At 47.8% G+C, this 20203-nt stretch overlaps 1 long non-coding RNA gene across 1 annotated transcript; it reads left to right on the top strand.

Annotated features, from left to right (window-relative positions):
* Positions 1-8061: 8061 nt before the first annotated feature.
* Positions 8062-10323, top strand: LOC123388203. The gene is made up of 3 exons (XR_006602769.1): positions 8062-8767; positions 8902-9057; positions 9169-10323. It is a non-coding gene; the product is annotated as an uncharacterized LOC123388203 (long non-coding RNA).
* The last annotated feature ends 9880 nt before the right edge of the window (positions 10324-20203 follow it).

Raw genomic sequence — 20203 nt, 5'->3', positions numbered from 1 at the left:
GAAGGAAGGAAGGGAGGAAGGAAGGAGGAAAAGCACTGGATAAACAAACTTTGGAAGTTAAAATCTAAAAAAAAAAACATGATAAAACAAAGATGATATCTATAAATACAACATTCCAGAATTTGGGGCAGCTTTAGTAGGTCTCTGCTGTTGGCATTAGTCGTGAGTTCTGTGCGTGTTATGTGTGCGCCTGGGGATCCCTGAAGGGTCTGCATCTCATCATGTGAGACGGGGGTGGGTCAGAGGCAGGCCTATGGGGACCTTTCCCAGGCCCTGTGGCTTTCTGGGTGACAAGAGCTGATCCCAGAACAGGACCTGGCCCTGTGTCTGCCTGGAGGTCTTACCCTCCCCACTCCCAATCTCGCACCAGCCTCAAAGCAGACTGCGCCAGGCTTGGCTCCAGTCCCCCAGAAGAGCAGCCGGGGGCAGCTTTCCCAGGCTTCCCGCCCAGGCCCTTGCCCTCAGAGGAGGTGCTGACAGAAGGTCAGTGAGGCCTGGCCCAAGGGGGAGGAAGTCCTCCAAACGAAGGAAGTGGAGCAGGAGTCAGAAAGAGAGAGGGAAGCAGGAACACCTCCCTTGGGAAACCAAACAGCAGGGTGGGGTGAGCCTGCCTTCCCGCTAAATACAGACTTGTTTTTCTTAGCATGGGGTTGGGGCCCAGAAAATTCACCAGCAATCTTGGACTCCAGCCTTCTTGGTCCACTTGAATCCTGGGAGGGGTACTAAAGAAAATAAGCCTCTGCTTTGGCCTTCTGGAGGCCCCCAGGGACAGACCATGTCAAACAGAGGTTTAGAGAAGGGCTAGAGAGGCAGGGAGATGGGAGAAGCCCCTTAAAAATGAGGGTAACATGGCGTAAGTTCGCATTTACATCAAGTAGACAACGGTCAGTCCTCATCTGTGGGGTCAGGTCAGGACTCACCCTGGGTCAGAGAGATGCTGGTGGTGCCTGGCAGGGACACAAGAGGGTCTTCAGGGGCTTGGCTGGGATTGGCTACACAAGTGTGTTCTGAAAAATTGATTGAACCATACTGAAGGATTTCAGAACGAGCCTCCCCAAACTGTGCCATATTGGCCGGTGGATTATCTCGAGCCAAAGACAAGGTCCAAAAGACTCCAGAAGAGCTTTTTGCCTTGCCCTTTTTTGCCTGTAAGAATCTAGATAAGGGGCCTGGTCCAGGAAGAGCGCTCCCAGCCCACAGATAGCAGCAGAGCCTCGGGGAGGTGTGCTAAGCCAGGGCTCAGCAGGACCTGTGGGTTCAAATTCCCGTCTGTGCCCCATTGACTCTGCCTGGCATGACAAATATTTGTTTCCCTCTTGACACATGTGGGTCTAGCTGGTTGATTTGAATTGCTGTGTAGTATTCCAGGACCTGAACTGACCCACAATTCAGTCTTCTTCCTGTAGATGGACCTTTTTTAGTTTTACAAATGTTACCCCACTGAATGTTCAGATTCTTGTCTCCTTGGGCCCGTCTGTGAAAGTTTCTCTAGCGGATATGCTCGGAAGTGGAACCCAGAGGTCTGAGGGGAGGAACATCTTCCGCTTCCTAAGTGATTTGGCTACATTGTTCCCCCAGCCAGTTCTCTGAATTTAAGCTCACAGCACGCAGTGTTGAGTATGTTGTGAACGCCCTCCTGAAAATCAGTGCAGTCAGGAAATGCAAATCACTTTCCTTCTGTCTGCCAGTTGAGAACTGAGCAATTTTGTTTGACCCTCAAATACTTGACTCCTGAAGCACTTCATGGAACCCAGTTGTGAGCAACACCCGGGGTCCTGGCCCCTGCCGTCCGTGCCTATCACCCTACGAGCAAAATAGTACCTTAGACACCCTTTGTGTGCATTTCCATCTTAATTCAACAAATGTTTATCGTGTGCCTACTGTGAGCAAGCGCTGGGAAAGCTCAGTGCCCAACAGGACCCCCGTCTGGCCCTCGAGGGGATTATGGGCCAGGGGGCGAGGGAGCCCAAGTATGCAAACCGTTATCCAAACCACATGAACTCGTCCATGAGGTACACACAAGGCTCTGTGGGACTTCCCAGCAGAAGTCAGTCTTTAAGTGATTTTTGTTTTGACTCTATCACTGAAGAGTCTTTGAAAAGAGAGAAAATTGGTCATCCTAACCTCCAAAGACAATAGCTTTATTTTCTCTTGATGCTGGGTGACTGGTCCTGAATGGGGACTGTCGTCAGGAGGGGGCAGAGGACGTGTAAGCCGGAGGGATGTGGGGTCTGCCATCCTTCAGATAACAACCCTTCCCTTCCTGGGGTGGAAATTACAATAGATGGGGAAGCGGAGACACTGATGTTAAAGTCCCGGTTCCTCAGGTCAAGCCAGTCCTGACACCTATGTGGGCCTCAGTGTCTCCATCTTTAGAATGGTGACCTGCAGGTTTTTTTCCGGGTTTCTCACTTGGACAGTCTGGCCTGCGGCTGGCATACTGGGTTTATTTGTTCAAAGTCAGATTATTCTGTGTTGTTTTCTTTAATAACACATGAGGGGAAGTGGAGCCAAACCCCTGTCCCTCTAGGACAACAGCTCCTATTTTCCTCACCTTCCTGTCCCCGCCAGCTCTGGGGCAGCCCTGAGCCATCTCCCATGATCCTGATCCTCAAACTGGAGGTCTGTCCACATCTGAGAACCCACAGAAAATGCTGGGCAAGGGCTGAGTGAGCCTGGCAACCAAGCTGCGCTCAGCGGTGGTTACTCTGATTGCCCTGTCAAACCCCCTACCTACCTACCCAAACCACCTAACTCTGGCCCCAGTAGGAAATTCCCCACATACCAGGCTGCCTTGTGGAGGCTTAGGGTCTGTGACCACTCCTGCCCTTTCCTCACTCGCAGGGACACCCCCCCCCCGACATCTGACAAAGACTTGTAGTGATCTCAAAGGGGAGTCATGTACCCAAGGGGGAAATATGGAGCAAAACCCCTGGGATTCCAGATCCCTGACTGACACAGGGAGGTGAGGGAGGCCTATCCCCTCAGCCCCACTCCGTGAAGACAATTTTGCTGTTGTCAACATTCATGTCAGATCCAGGTGTTCAGAGTGGTTCCATCCACAGGCCACTCTGCAGCAGGAATGGTCAAGGCCAGTCCCAGATAACCCACTTGGAACCCTGCTCTAGCATCCAGCTTCAGTATCAGCTAGGTCACTCAGAACTTGGCCTGAGGCTCAGGGTACTGGGGCTATTCTCTGACCTTGTTCTGGAACACCTATGAGGTGGGCAACCTTCTCTGGCCTGAGGTCCCGTGAAGAAGGCATGCAGGTAGGCAAACACCATGACTAAGTCCATCTTCGCTCAGGGGTCACTATACATGGTCTCGACAACCTTGGATTTATTATAAATCTCTGTTTGTGGGACGAAGAAACTGAGATTCAGAGAGAGAGGTTATTAGCCCCAGTTCACTCAGCTCCAAGTAGAAGAACCTGGGCTTGAACCTGCATTCTGTCTGAGTCTCCCAGATTGGGACCTACTCACCATAAGAATTTCGGGCTTAAGCTTTCCCTAGCTCTGGGAAAATGCATCGAAACTCATTCATACTAGAATGAAAATGACTGAAATAGGTTAACTGTATCCTCTTTCCCAGGGCGTTCCAAGATATGGGCCCAAGCGTGACCTCTCTCTGTTTCACATACCGCCAGCTGGTCGTGGTCCGGGATGGCCCTGGGCCACAGAAAGTTGATTTAATTGAACAATTTCTTTTGGAAATTTCCCCTAAAGCTAAGGCATTTTCCTCTAGGTGTCACTGGAAAGTTCCCAAGAACCTTCCTCCCTACCCATTCTGCCCAGTTGGCCCCAGGCCAGACAAGAGGTCAAGACAAGGAAGTGGCAACTCTGGGGTTTGTTCTGCTTTTCCCATTGTCAGCTGGTCTGTAGCCTGTGAACAGCTTCCTGATCTTTCAGGGAGGGGAACAGCGGAGGGTGGGGATGGGGTGCCTCACTGTGAAGAGCGGAACCTACAGGTATCTGAGGCCCGGCACCAGGCCTGGCGTCAGTTGAGTGGTGTGGAAATGGAAGCCAGGAGTCCTGCAGAAGAGCTCTGGAGCTCCCAGAGGCTGCCGCAACGGCCCTCTCGAGGTTCCTGGGCTTGAGCAGAGAGGGGGCGCTCAGGCTATGGATTCCAACAGACGGGATTTGAATCCTGGCTCCAGGTATTCCCACTGAGTGCTTTGGGGGAAGTGACTTAATCATTCAGGCCTTGACTTCCTCATTGTAAAAAACGGGGACTCTGCCTTAATCACAGGCTGCCGCGAGGCCTGAAGAGGGATCGTACTGAAAGAGTCTTAGCAACTCAGGCGGCATCGTGAGTAACTGGCAGCGGTGTCCTGGGGGGCCGTGTGGACAGGCAGTGGGTAGGTGTGCGGGGCTCAGCAGTGGGGGTCCCCCAGCAGGGGTCCACCAGCAGGGTCTGCACCCTGTGACCCGCCGGCCACCTCCAGCCTGGCATGTGGTGGGTGTTAAATAACTAGGAATTCCCTGTCACCCTCATGGGAAGTCCCCTTCCCCACTTGTCCCTCCTTCCCCTGCCTGGGGGATGGATGTCACCTGTCCTTTTCTAATCCCTGCCCCAAACCCATTAGGGTCTAAGGCTAGCATGCCAAAGGAGCCAGATTCCTAATGGCAGAAATCTCCCTTCCTCCTGTTTTTGCCTCAGGGGTGCAATCACTAAGGGCCTTGGATGGCTGACAAAGAATTCACTTCAGACTGTACACTTTTTTTTTTAAGATTTTATTTATTTATTTGACAGACAGAGATCACAAGTAGGCAGAGAGGCTGGCAGAGAGAGAGGGGGAACAGGCTCCCCGCTGAGCAGAGAGGCCGATATGGGGCTCAATCCCAGGACCCTGAGATCAGGACCTGAGCCAAAGGCAGAGGCTTAACCCACTGAGCCACCCAGGTGCCCATAGATGTACACTTTTGAACAAAGTTTATATTTAGCAAATGACTCCAAGTCTATGTGCTGAAATATTAACAGTGGTATTACATACACATGCATACCATGCCTATACAGAACTTTTCCTTTCTACACATGAACATGTTCTTCAGGGGATAAGCATTATATTTATAATGAGAACAAAGTCATGGTGAACAATACATTTTCCCTTGTATAATTGTAGCTAGGTTGCTTTTTCTTTAAAGCCCTGAAACCTAAGGTGCCTGGGTGGCTCAGCTGGTTAAGCCACTGCCTTTGGCTCGGGTCATGGTCCCAGAGTCCCAGGATCCAGTTCCTCATCAGGCTTCCTTCTAAGCAGGGAGTCTGCTTCTCCCTCTGACCCTCAGCTGGCTTGTGCTCTCTTACTCTCTCACACTTTCTCTCTCAAAAAAGTAAAGAGATAGATAGACAGACAGACAGAAAGACAGTACTGCAATCTATATTGTCAGGTAAGTCAAGGTAGAGGTTGAATTGCTCAAATGTCTTGGCAACCAACCTCTCCTTGCTCATTTTGGTCCTGTGAGTCCTGAAGTACCTTTGAAGAACCCCCCGAGATTCCAGCTCAGTTTCTCTCCCCTCGACTCCACACCCATTTGCTGAGTACCATGTATCCGGTTCTGTGCCAGGGGTCGGGTCGGGGGATTGTGCCAAAGATGGGGTGATGGCGGGACAAATGTGGCTGGGCCCCTGAAGGAAGGAAATACATTCCTTTAGTGGCTGGCATTTCGAGATGAAAGAATTATAGGCAGGAGGGAAAGAGCTAGAAGGTGGCTTCCCAGCTGGGCAGCGGTTCACCACAGCTGCAACCTGAGTCCCCCACTGTTCTCTCAAGCTTTGCTGAGGCTTGAGGGACCCGGGTATGCTATGGAGCTCTCTGAAGAGAACCCCCCTTCCCTGCTCACTCAGAAATCTGGAGATCTGTGAAGCTGTGGAGATTTGGGTCCCTGGGGAGCAGCCACCAGGCCAGGCTCCTGGTGGCATTTCCTGGGGCCTGGAGGGAGTACTGACTCCAGAGGGCCTACGGCTGCCTGCGCAGAGCTGCCTCATTGCCTGGATGAAGAGTGACTCCCCTGTCCTCAGGCCTCAGAGAGAGGTGGCCTTGATGACCTGAATCCTTAGGGAGAGAGGTTGTGCCTGGCAGGTTCCCAGGAGGCTCAACCTGCAGCTACCCTCCCTGCCAGGGCTGAGAGCACCAGCTGCCCCCGGCTGCCAATGAGACGAGAGAAGCAGGGCCAAGGTGTGGAGCTCTGAGGCCTGGGCTCTATCCTGGCCCTGCCACTCATTCTCTGGGCCCATTTGGTGATACTTGTTACCCAGGATGTGCCAGACACGATGTGAGATACTTTCCATTTTTAGAAATGTGTTTTCTCTCTTTCCCAGGTGAGGATACTACGTCTTAGAGAGGCTCTGTAAATTGCACAAAGTCACACAGCTGGAATTTCCAGTTGGTTCTCTCTGGCTCCAAAGCTGCGGCTGTCTTTCCGTCACAGGGCAGGTCTCTACATCTCCCATCCCTTCTTCCTCCTGTAAAGAGGTTTGGACTCAACTTGATGAAGGGAGGAGGCAGGAAGGAAGCCCTTCAGCTGGAGAAGCTACCTGAGGGCTTACTGTCATTGCCATCGGAGCCACTGGGCTTGGGGGCAAGGGTCCCCCACCATTGCTTGGGTTTGCGCCAAAGTTTCTGGTTTCTCAGGGGTGGGGGCCAGAGCGGTCCCATCTGGTGTCTGAGGCACTCCCTCCCACCCACCTCCACTGGCCCCATGCCACCCAGTAGGCTGTTTTTATTCATCCTTTTCTTTCCTTCTTTCTCTTTCCCCACCTAGGGTCAGAAAATCAACTTAAGAAGAAAAATACAAATATAGTGGTTTCTCCAGTGAAAACCCTGATCACAGGAGAAGCTGTGACTGGAGCCTACTTTCTGCAAACTTTCAAGGATTCTGTAGGCTCTACTTTCTCTACCTGAATCTCCCCAAATCCAGGCTCGCTCTTTCCCTGAAGGCCAGCAGGCCCCACGTCCTCTGCCCCTCAGGGTTCTGGGAGCAGACTTCCAGCCGTGGTTCTACAGCCCTGTCCCACGCCTCACTGTAACACCCTCCCAGCAGCCCTGCTTTGTTATGGTAGAAGAAAGCAGCCCCTGGGCATTTGGTCCTGCGACCATTTTGATGAAGTTCTAGAACCTAGGTGAGGTTTGGTGGGCTGAGGTCCGGAGCCGATGACCAAGAAAGAATTCTTGAGACATCTCTGGTGCAAAATGGTGGTTTATTAAAGCATGGGGACAGGACCCGTGGGCAGGAAGAGCTGCTGCCCCGGGCCTGTGGAGTGGCTGGTTATATACACAGGAGTTGGGTAGGTGAGGACAAAGGGGTGTTCAGAAAGGCTATTGAGGTAAAGAGTATCAGGATATTGAAGGCCTGGTTACTATCAAGCCAAGGCCACTTTCCCTCTAATGAGGTATTAACATAAAAACAATTGGGAGTCTCCTGGTGGAATGTTACATTCCTGCTATCAACCGTACTTGTTAATGAGATTTAGGTTTAGAAGAAATGTAACTTTATTTTTCCTTCTGCCTCCTTCCCTCCTTCGGTTTTTTATGGAGGGGAGGGTGACGTTAGGGCTTGAGGAACTGAGTTATGGGTCTTTGGAAATTGGGCTATTGATAAGGTAACTTCTTTGTTGTAAATCTCAAGGACATTTGCAAACCAAGGGAGACTCCTGCCTTACTGTGATCTCTGCAAGCTAACCATTTGTTCTTCTTTTAGGGCAGTCAGGGGTGCCTGAGGAATGTCACACATATTAATTACCAAGGGGAGTGGGTAGAGAGGGGGTGCAAGGCGCCAGCCCCTGCTCCGTCCTCAGCCAGCCTCCTGCTCCCTCATCGATTTGAAAGATGAGAAAACTAAGGCCATACAACTAGGAGGCAAGTCTGACATCTCTGAGTCCCGGTCCTTGGCTTAGGTGAGTGTGGCTTCTGATGGGGTCATCCTGTGCTGCTTTTCCCATCCTTTTTAAGATTTTATTTATTTATTTGACAGAGAGAGCACAAGCAGGGGGAGCAGCAGGCAGAGAGAGAGAGAGAGAGACTCCCCGCTGAGCAGAGTCCCATGTGGGGCTAGATCCCAGGACTCTGGGATCATGACCTGAGGTGAGGACAGACACTAAACTGACTGAGCCACCCAGACACCCCTTATGGAGCTTCTTCCCGGAAGCTGTCTGTAGTCTGGAATGCAGCCTATCTCACTGGGTTTCCCAGGTTCTTGCTAGCAGGTCCTAGGCTGGCCCTCCTACAGGAACTGAAGCTACCCTCTGCTCCATTCCCACTGACTAGCAAACCCACATGACACTGAAAACCTAGGGGCCTGCTGCAGGCTCCACTGAAAAAAGACTCCCTGACCACTTGCCCTTGTCTCTTTCTACCCCAGGGAGGAAATAGCAATCCCCCAGGACACACGTGATGGGAGGCCAGCCGCAGGGCTCTGTTCCAGCCCATGGAATCTTGCGAATGGGGGGAACCTAGCACTCTGGTTCTCCTTCCAGATAAGATAAAGTTTCCTTTTGTTACTGTTGCCTTAGGAGCTGACCTTGCCAGGGGCCAAAAATGTTAATGAGGTCCCAAGAGGAAACCTGCCTGGTGGACTGAGCTCTGAACTGAAAGTCACTTGGGACTGGGAGGATTCCCAGAGGTGTGACTTCGGGCAAATCAGGTTGCCTTTCTGAGCCTGCCTTGCCAGGGGTTGGCAAGACAATGAGACAACACTGCAATGTTTGTGGCTTTGGAAAGGTGCTCATCATACGTTGGTCTGCAAAAACAGGTCACAAAAAGTTGCCTCCGGTAGGTCCCCATGGATGTGGCATATAGATAAATACTGGACACCATGTGCTATAATGTTAGGAGTGTGTATTCTGGATGATGGCTTATATCTCTCCTTTCTTACTTATCTATATTTTCTCATGTTTTTTCTACAGTGACCATGAATTACATATTTATCAGCTATTTCCAGAACAGTGCTGCAGAACAGAGCAGCCCCGGAACCAGTGGCTTACATCACAAGGATCTATTCTTATGCTCATGGTCTGCAGTTTGACTGATGTGGGCTGGCCTTGGCCGGGCTGCTCTGGCAGGTCAGCCCAGCTCCTTACTGCAGGCTTCGGCTCAGGTCTATTCCATGTGTCTTCATTTTGGGACTCTGGCTGAAGGGACAGCAGCTAGCTAGGACTTGCTTCTCTTTCCAGGTCACCAGAGCCCGAAGTGTACAAGTACCTAGAAAGCCCCTGTCTACATCATTTCAATAATGTATCATTGGCTAAAGCAAGACACACGTTGGCCAAGCCCAGCATCGAGGGAGCAGGGAAGTGAGTATACACCACTGCAAGGGGAGGGAAATGAACGTATGTTGAATAATGGCCCAGATTTACTAGTTATCATTTGCATAACAAAATGAGCATGCTGTACTTCGTGAGATGTATTCATATCGTCCACTAGAGAGAATCCTATAAGGCTCCCTAAGGATAAGATAGGGAGCCATTGTATTACCTTGTTAGAGGTCAGAAGAAATGTTCAAGGGATAGGCTGACCGTCTCTTCCCTCAGCCTCTCTGTCCCTTTAAGACAACCAGACACTACCATCATTGGCACCTGCAGTCCCACAAAAGAAGGTAGAAAACACAGGCTATGGGCGATTATAGCCAAAGGCCAGACATTTGCTAGTTCCCATCCAGATCTGTTTGAATCCACTTCCTGATGATTTCCTCTCTTCTGGCTTCTCTCAGTTCATTCAGCCATTCACTCAAGAAATATTTACTGACCACCTACTATGTGCTGACACACTTCCAGTAAGGATGGGGTTATGTTGGAGAATAAGGCGAGTATCAATGCATAAGAAAATCTCCCTAGAGTATACATTCTAGTGGGGAGATGGAATGGGTGCTGGGTGTGGTGGGAAATGGTAGTGATGTTGATAATGCCAAGTAGTGTAAATGCTAAGAATGAAATAAAATAGGGTAGCGCTCCTGAAATCAATAGGGCAGGGCAGGGCAGGGCTACTTTGGGAGATGAAATTAGGGAAGAACCCTGAGTAAGTGCTGTTGAAAGTCATTAGAGGTGCCTCTTAGAATCTGATATTTCTATCTGGGCCCTCCAGACTTGACTGTGAGTCCCACTTAAGAATTTGGCTTGGATTTTTCCCACCAGCTCACTCCCTACTTTGGCCTGTTTTGGGGAGCTTTCCTATCCTAGCTGTCCTTCTGAACCCAGCTCAGCTTCCCATTGGCTGGCTGGTGCTCCAATCAGCTTAACTAGTTCTCATCATAGAAGATACCCTGGGGAGCCTTGTGACACTTGATCTCAGGATCAGTGGGTTCAAGCCTCACATTGGGCATAGAGCTTACTTTAAAAACATAAATAAATAAAAAATAAAAAGAGGAGCCCCGGGGTGGCTCAGTCGGTTAAATGTCTGCCTTTGGCTCAGGTCATGATCCCCGGGGCCTGGGATCGAGTCCTCATCACACTTCCTGTTCAGCAGGGAGTCTTCTTCTCCTTCTCCCTTTGCCGCGCCCCCCCCCCCCCCATTCTACTCTTTCACTCTCTCTCAAATAAATAAGTAAAATCTTTGAGAAAAGGAGAGACCCGCAGAAAATCTATTAGGTCAAGCCAACCATTTATTGAACTCCTACTGTGTACCAAACTAACAGGCATTTATCGAGCACCTTTTATAAACCAAACCAATAGGTGTTGATTAAGCATCTATTTGATACCAAACCTATAGTTATTTATGGAGTGCTTACTGTGTATGCAAGCCAATAAATATTTACAGATGGCCTCCAACTTATGATGATTCAACTTAAGATTTTTCAACTTTATGATGGTACAAAGTGTAACACATATCTCATAGAAACTATACTTCAAATTTTAAATTTTGATCTTTACCTGGGCTAGCTCTATGTGCACAGTTCTCTGTCACAGTGGCAGTGCACTACAGCTCCCAAGCAGCCATGTGACCTTGAGTGTAAACAACTGATACATTTCAACCATTCTGCTTTTCACTCTCAGCACAGTATTCAACAAGTTACTAGGCCTATTCAACACTTTAGTTTAAAATAGGCTGTGTGTTAGATGATTTCGCCCAGCTGTGGGCTACTGCGAGTGTTCTGAGCACGTTTTGGCTGGGCAAAGCTAGGCTAAGCACTCATGTTCGTTAAGTTAGGTATGTTAAATGCATTTTTGACTTACAATATTTTCAAATTACAGAAGTAGATTAATTGGGATGTAACACTATCATTAAGCCAAGGAAGCTCTCCATTTACAGTGTGCCTGGAATTGAGGGGAACATAAACTTTCTAGCTAATTCTAAGAACGTGCAGTGGTAGAGCCAAATGTTACATGACCGCGGCTGTAAAAGGCATAGCTTAGTAACCAGAAGTGCTATGCTGTGCACAACAGCCTGTAAGCCCTTTGAGAATCTAGGGATGGGCCTAGAGATCAGTGGGGAAAGGGGTGGCCGTATGTGGCTTCCTGGAGGAGGGGAAGCCAGAGCTGCGCTTTCAAGGATAGATAGGGCTTAGACAGAAGAGAAGAGTAAGGACAGAGGGAACATGGCTGGCGTGGTATGTATATGTTTCCAAACCCTAGGTTATAATTCTGGGCATTCATTATTTGGGCCTGGTGTCCTCTCCTTTCTGGTTTTCCAGCATTCCTGAGACATTCAGTTCCTCCATGACCCCTTTTTGTCTGTGGCCCCAGCTGATTCCTCGGCATTCTATAATAATTTGCCTGGGTGATCAAGGGCTGATGTCATCAGGCTAATGTCAGAATGGGCAGCCCTGGGAAAAGGTGTTTATGATACTTTCAGTAGGTAAGGGCATAGAAAGGTTAGCTTGAGCATATCCAAGTACAGTGTATCTCTGATCTAGGTATCCTCCTACCTCCTGCCACAGATGTCTTTAAAAACAATCATGTGGGGCGCCTGGGTGGCTCAGTGGGTTAAGCTGCTGCCTTCAGCTCAGGTCATGATCTCAGGGTCCTGGGATCGAGTCCCGCATCGGGCTCTCTGCTCAGCAGGGAGCCTGCTTCCTCCTCTCTCTCTCTGCCTGCCTCTCTGCCTACTTGTGATGTCTGTCAGATAAATAAATAAAATCTTTAAAAAAAAAAAGAAATAAATAAAAAAATAAAAACAATCATGTGGGGGCGTCTGGGTGGCTCATTTGGTTAAGAGTCTGTCTTTAGCTCATGTTGTGATCCCGGTGTCCCTGGGTTGAGCCCGGTGGCCGGCTCTCTGCTCAGCTCTGCTTCTCCTTCTCCCTCTGCTCCTCCCCCTGTTCATGTTCTCTTTCTCTCTCTCAAATAATTAAATAAAATCTTAAAAAAAAAATAAAAACAATCATGTTCATTTCCTCTGCCTGGAGCTTTGAGAGCAACCAGGCTGTTTAGAACTTATTAGATTTGAGGGATGGGCTCAGTGGTCCCTTCTTATATTTCTGGAGGCAGGAAGAATGGCGTATTATTTTATTACTCTGATGGCTAATAAGATAGTCTACTTTCCAGAAATCAGTCATGAGAATCGGCTCACCTCTCTTAGTCTGTTTCCTTAACTGCAAAATGCAAGTTAAGGGATTAAGTAAAACAGCATATTTATAGTGTTGGGAGTGGAGTCAAGTACCCAGTGCATGTTCGGGGAATGCAGATGCCCTTCATTCCCTTGTTATACCCCATCTAGTGGCAAGTCCAACACAGCAACATGTGCTCCTGCTCAGCCCCTAATCAACCATCCTTCTTCCCTCTCCATCCCCTCCCTGCGCAGTCCACAGAAGACCAGGTCCTTGAGCCTCTATCATGATGGGGCTGCAGCCGGTGACTAGGCTCCTGGGCAGGGAAGAGGGAGACCCCAGCAGGATCAATGTCATTCTTACTGAGGAGGACTCACAGTGTAGTGAACCGTGCACTCTTTGGAGCACCCTTGGGGAAGACGCTCAGGCAAGCTCTGCTACAAGGCACTCTGGGCTGGGGTACAGACCATCTGTTGCCCCCAGACTACTGGATATCTTCCCACAGAGGGAGCCTTTGGGGAGGCTGTGTAAGGCAGTACCCAGCCTCTACTTGCCTACAACTTTGACCTCACCCTCATGATCCTGCCATGCTGTTCTCTGTCTTTGTCTGCGTTTCCTCTTCACTTCTCTCTTCCCACCCAATAATTCCAGGTCTTTGTGCCTACTGGTCCCTCTAACCTACAGAGCCCTTCCCCTTCCTTCATCCTCCTAGTCAACATCTTCTTCACCAGTCTGGCTCAGATGTCTCTTCTTCTGGGAAGCCTTCCCTGACCCACCCCTCTTGGTGTATCCAGTCCCCTATACATGTCTCTGTGCCTTGGTTTCTGTACCTGGAAAATGGGGTTGATGATGTTAGTATTACTGTAGCTCGTCACATTGTAGTGGTACGAATTAAATGAGATAATAGTAAAAACTACCTTGTAAAGGGCTGTGTAAGTGAGCACCATTGTCAATGATAGGTATGTGTCCAAAGGACATTGGTCTATGAGCGTGTCATACTGTATAGTGGTGGATGAGAGCCCGCAGTGCAGCAATGCAGAAGGAGTGCTGGACTCCGAGGTAGAAAACCTGCTTTTGTCTGCTGCTGGGCTAAGTTTCCCTGAGCCAGCCCTTGTCCTCTCTGGGCTCCAGTTTCCTTCTCTGCATATGGATGTGGCCTCCATGGGCTCTCCTTGGCTCAGAGGCTCTGGGTCCTGGGCCGTGCAGGTGTTGCCTAAGCTCCGAGACCCTTCCCAGATCCCACGCTGGACAGCTCCTGTGGTATTCTGGGAGGCAGCAGAGGCTCGCAACTCTCAGCATCTGGACAGCACCTCAGACTGCGAGGATGGAGAACCCAGCTGAAGTCAGGCCTGAGTATCCAGCTGGGGTTTTGGGAGACTGCGGAGTTTCCTCCCAGAGGAAAAGGGTAGAGACCAGCAGCAGCGAGGAGCTCTAAGGCCTCAGAGAAGAGGTTGGAAGGGTCTAGGCCAACTCTAGCCCCTTAGTGGAGAAACTAAGAGACTGTATGTAGCCTTTGGGATTTGGCTACAATCTTTAGGGCTGAAATCACCGAAACCATTTAGACCCTGATGTCTTGATTGGCCCTAATCCAGATATAAGACATAGGGTTCTCACTTGATGCTATGGAAAAGAAAAATTTTCCACTGTGATTGTTCAGAATCTTATTAGGCATCAAGGGCATTATCCCACACACAGCGACTCTGTCATATCCAAGACTATGAGAATTTTTTAAAGTCCTTTGGTGTGTCTTTGATGCTAGATCCAGTAATTGGCTGTTAGGTTTTAAAGGCTTGGCATTTCTACTGTGAGTCATAACTGTTCATTGACATACCTCGTTTATTGCTTAATGCCATTTATAGCCCTAAAAGATAATATGCATAGCACGAAAATTTTTTTAATTGCCCTTCTTTAAATAGACTCTCTATTGTATACTTTTTTTCTGGGTCTTTCATTCACTTGTTCACCCATGAAATGTTCCTCTGTTGTCTCCTGCGTACTGGCAACTTCTCTCACTTTCACACCTCACACCCATGATGTAAGTTAATCATCAGGACCACCCCAGGAGCCAGGGGTTGTTATTCTCTTTTCACAAGTGAGGGGAATGTAACTCAGAGAGTTTGAGTGACTTGCCCAAGGCCGCGTGGCAAATGACTGAATCAGGATTTCAACTTAGGACTTGAACTTTTAATTGTATCCTATTTGCCTCCTTCCTCCTTCTCAGCCCCTCACCCCCATTGTCTCCATGCCCTGCCCTCCTGTTTTGAAGCAGAGAACACTGAGGAGAGTTAAAATTGGGTAGATGGAAGACAAAAAGATATTGTTGAGTGTCAATTTTATTTTCATGTACTTATTAATTCCTAAAACACAGATCAGTGAGAACTGGCTAAACAGGAACACAGGTCTTAGCCCAGAGACCTAAAGGTCATGGTCACCTATTACATACCAGGACCCATGGGAGCTCCATAGCACCTTATTATTACCCTGGGTAAGGAATGTAAATTAAAAAGAGTCACAAAAAACTAGGACTCAAGTGTCTGGTCCTATAGAAGAGGGTCTAAGGAAATGAGAAGGAGGAAATTCTACCAATTAAAAATGAAGTCTGAACGTGAAGCAGAAAAAGAGGGAAAAAGTCATCCATTCTAAAAGACTTCTGTTCCCACTAATCTCATGATGTTAGATTAGGATGTTTCACATAGTGGTCAGATAGGGTATAAAACCACATCCTTGGGAAGGAGGTGTTGTGAGGTTAGGGAAATAGTGACGCGGCATTGGCACCATCAAATCCTGGGCATTCTCTCAGGCCAGTAGCTTGATCTCTTCTTGCCTTGCTTCTTTATCTAGAAAAGGGAGATCTTTCCCATCTCTTGGGATGTTACTAGTAGATTCAATGACACGTGCAAAGCCCTTGGTGCAGTTCCTGGGGTGTGGCAACTGCTTGAAAATTGCTATTTCAATTCCACGAGTTCTATTAAAGTAGTTGTTCCAGAGTAGAGAGGACCCAAAATTGGGGCCTGGACATAAAGGCTAACACAGCATAGGCACGAATCTTTGCAAATATACACTCTTTTTCCCAAAGTGCTGATGAGACCCCCTACATCCCTTCACAGAGTTGTTCTACATGAAAGTGACATGAGATCTAATTTGGGAACTGTAATGGAGAGTTCATGTGCCAATGGCAAATGCTAATGATGATTGCAAACAAAGGGTGGTAGCCTATATGAATGAAAAATCTTTTTCATTCTCTGGAGGAAAAGAAATACTTATTTGAGACCGCTGGTTGGGTGCTTTCATCTGAAGAAAACCAATACAATATGCAACACAACATGGTGGAGAGAAACCTAGACTTACAGTAAGAGGACCAAATCCCAGCTCCACCCTTGAACAAGCTTTGACACGGGTGGGCAAGTCACCAGGTGTCCTGCCTTGTTGATGGGAATACTTGTCTTAGGACCTGCTTTATCTCTATCACAGAACTATTGTTGGAACAAAGAGGTGTCTTCCTCAAAAAATTAAACATAGAGTTACCAAACTATCCAGCGATTGTACTTCTGGGTATACACCCCAAAGAACTGAAAGCAGGGACTCAAAGAGATGTTGGTACTCCCATGTTCACAGCATTATTATTCACAATAGCCCAAAGGTAGAAGTAGCCCAAATGTCCATCAACAGATAAATTAATTTTTTTTAAAAATGTTGTATCTACAGACAACAGACTACTATTTAGCCTAAATAAGAAGTGAAGTTATAGTACATGCTATAACATTGATGAAACTTGAAACCCTTATACTTTTTAAAATAAACCAGACACAAAGGGGCAAGTATTGTGTGATTCCACTTATATGACGTGCTTGCAACCATCAAATTGATAGAGAAAAAAATTAGAATAATGGTTACCGGGAATGGGGTGAGGGAGAGGAATGGGAGTTATTGCTTAATGGGTGTGGAGTTTCATTATGGGGTGATAAAAAGGTTTTGAAGATGGATGACCATGATGGTTGCCCAACAACATGCATGAACTTAATGCCTCTGAACCATACACTCAAAAACACTTAAAATGATACTTCTATATTATGTGTATTTTACCATAATTTAGAGGATGATAGTTTTCTTTTTTAAAGAAATGGTGTAATATGGGAGAAAATGTTTTACAATCTGTAGAGCAATATGAACCAATGAGCTGTGGTAAAGAGATTAGGATATAGTATTTGCATTTCTGTTATAGCAACCATCAAAATTGGGGTCCCTTCCTTGAACTTCCTACAGCTGTCTTCTCATCTGTACAATATCAGGAAGCTGTCAATATGAAAAAGAAATAGCACCCATGAAGAGAATTGAAAATGGGGCTTCCTGTAGAAAGTAAAAGCAGGAATGGGGGGACTGATGTTTTTTCTGACACACTTTGAAGAACAATTGGACTCTTCATTATTTTTTAAAAAATTTATTTATTTATATGAGAGAATGAGAGAGAGAGAACAAGTGAGAAAGTCCGTGGGGAGAGGTAGAGGGAGAAGCAGACTTCGCACTGACCAGGGAGCCTTACCCCAGGACCCTGGGATCATGACCTGACCTGAAAGCAGACACTTAACCAACTGAGCCACACGTGTGTCCCCAACTGGACTTTTTTTTTTTTTTTAAACATTTTATTTATTTGACAGACAGAGATCACAAGTAGGCAGAGAGGCAGGCAGAGAGAGAGAGAGAGGAGGAAGCAGGCTCCCTGCAGAGCAAAGAGCCCGATGTGGGACTCGATCCCAGGACTCTGAGATCATGACCTGAGCCGAAGGCAGCGGCTTAACTCACTGAGCCACCCAGGCGCCCCCCAACTGGACTTTTTAAACTGTGAAGATATAGGGGTGCCTGGCTGGCTCAGTTGGTGGAGTGTGCAACTCTGGATCTTGGGGTTATGAGTTCAAGCCTCATGTTGGGTGAAGAGATTCCTTAAAAAATAAAATAAAATCTTAGGGGCGCCTGGGTGGCTCAGTCGGTTAAGCATCTGCCTTCAGCTCAGGTCATGATTCCAGGGTCCTGGGATCAAGTCCCACTTTGGGCTCCCTGCTCAGTGGGAAGCCTGCTTCTCCTTCTCCCACTCCCCCTGCTTGTGTTCCCTCTCTCACTGTCTCTCTCTCTCTCTCTGCCAAATAAATAAATAAATAAAATCTTTAAAAATAAAATAAAATAAAATCTTGAAAAACTAATGAGATAATAAACTATGCAGATACAAGTGTTTCACAAAAACAAATGTAACTTTGGCCTTATAGGAGGCCAAATTAGTGAAAAGAAAAAATGTCAAATGTTTTTAATGCATTACTTTGCTTATGCTTCTCTTTTACTATGATAGAATGAACAGGGCCAATGAAACCTGGGTGTGATTGTCAGAAGGAGGTAGCGGATAAACACGGAGCACCCTGTGTTCTTCCTCTGCTTGCTAGGCACCCAGTGAGCAGCAGGTCTTGCCCCAGGACCCTCCATGCACGCCCCCTATAAGTGAATCAAATGGCTTTCCTGTTTTTTAGTCAGTCTCTCAAGACTCTGGAGCCCAGGCCTGGATTGTCCAGAGCTTGGTATTCTCATGTGAGCTTTGCTGGTGGTGGTTAACAACCTCCAAAACCAGGACCAAACTCAGGATCTGAGGGACCTGTCAAGATATCTTTGAAGTTCTTCCTACTTGGAGGTCTTAGCCCCTTTAATTATAACACCTAGAATAAAAAATCCAGTGTTAAACTCTGTGTATAAAGGATAGTATATATAAATAAATAAACTTTAACTTTGGTGGTAAGTTGGCGCAATTTCTAAATATCACGTCACAGGTACTAACTCAATCTGCCCATTAATGCTTTTTTAACATCTTTATGGAGATGGATTTCACATACTGTGCCATATACCCATTTAAAGTGCACCCTTTAGGGACACCTGGGTGGCTCAGTTGGTTAAGCAGCTGCCTTCGGCTCAGGTCATGATCCCAGCATCCTGGGATTGAGTCCCACATCGGGCTCCTTGCTTGGCAGGGAGCCTGCTTCTCCCTCTGCCTCTGCCTGCCATTCTGTCTGCCTGTGCTTGCGCTCTCTCCCTCTCTCTCTCTCTCTGATAAATAAATAAAATCTTTTAAAAAAATAAAATAAAGTGCACCCTTTAATGCTTTTTTGTATATTATATTATTAATCTTATAAAATTGTAGTTATATATATATATCATATATCATAAAATTTATCATTTTAAGCATTTTTTAAAGATTTTATTTATTTGACAGAGATCACAAGTAGGCAGAGAGACAGTCAGAGAGAGAGAAAGGGAAGCAGGCTCCCTGCTGAGCGCAGAGCCCGATGCAGGGCTCAGTGCCAGGACCCGGAGATCATGACCTGAGCCGAAGGCAGAGGCTTCAACCCACTGAGCCACCCAGGTGCCCCTCATTTTAAGCATTTTTAAGCATGCAGTTCAGAGGCATTCATTACATTCATGATGTTATGTCATTGAGTATCTGTGAAGACACCTATAGATGGGAAATTGAGTCTGAGTAAGGCTAACAAATTTACCCATAGTTGGTGAGGAAGTGGCCAGGTAGAGTTGCAAACCTAACTCTAATTCGGCCAACTTTGAAAGCTGAGCTCTTCCCAGGGTGTCTGTCATGTGGCCTTCTACTGAGGCAGAGAAGTTCCTTAGAGGTAAGCAGGGCAGGGTGGCTGGAAGGTGGGCTTGATAGTGCCTACAGGAGCCAGCCGGGGAAATAACAGTACATTCTGGCCCCTTGAGGCTCCTCACCTGACCTTCCCATTTGACCTTGAACAAGTTAACTTGTGTTCTCCTTTGTGCCTATCATGGTTCTCCTTTGAGGACATGAAGAAGCCACCTTCCTGGCCAAACTTTGTGTGAAAGAAGGACCCACCACTGTCTCTGCTTGCTCATTCCTTGTTATTCCCCAGCATACCGAGATGCAGTCCCATGGCTCCTCTGATGTGACCCCCAGTGACCATATGCAATGGCTGCCCCTCTCGGCGGCTGTGCTGGCTTTTCCCATGGCTCCCATGGCATCCTATTCTTTTTTTTTTTTTTTTTAAGATTTTATTTATTTATTCGAGAGAGAATGAGTGAGAGAGACCATGAGAGAGGAGGAGGTCAGAGGGAGAAGCGGACTTCCCAAGGAGCTGGGAGCCAGATGCAGGACTCGATCCTGGAAGTCCGGGATCATGACCTGAGCCGAAGGCAGTCGGTCAACCAACTGAGCCACGCAGGCACCCCGTGGCATCCTATTTTTATGATCCTCCCAGTTCTGACCATTCCTCTACCTCCTTCCCTTTGCCCTGCCCTTAGTGGCTGGGGTTCCTCAGAGTTTGGTCACAAGAGTTCTGCTCACTGTTCTTCTTGCCCCAGACAGCCTTGTGTGCAACCAGTGCCTAACCTACACCTCCTGGCAGGCCAGACCTTCCATCTGAGCTCTGGCCTCCACTCGACGTGGCCATCCTCTTTGGTCATTCCACAGGGGCCTCCCATGAACCATGTCTAACGTGGAACTCAGCGTCCTCTCCAGGTCTGAGTCAGTTGCTCTGCCCTTGTCCCCAACTCAGTAACAAGCCCCATCAACCCCCGAGGCACCAGAGGCAGAAACCTGGAGTCATTCCCTCAAATGTGAACACTACCAGGACAGAGACCTTGTTCCCTTCCTTTTTTTTTTTTTTTTTAAACCCTATATTTAAACACCTGGAACTGTTTCTGGCTATAGGAGATACCTAATA

The sequence above is a fragment of the Mustela putorius genome, unplaced genomic scaffold, assembly GCF_011764305.1.
Source record: "Mustela putorius furo isolate JIRA1106 unplaced genomic scaffold, ASM1176430v1.1 tig00003896_pilon_pilon_pilon, whole genome shotgun sequence".
Taxonomy (NCBI): Eukaryota; Metazoa; Chordata; class Mammalia; order Carnivora; family Mustelidae; genus Mustela; species Mustela putorius.
The sequence above is the reverse complement of the archived record's forward strand: the minus strand, read 5'-3'. Positions and strand labels throughout refer to the sequence as shown.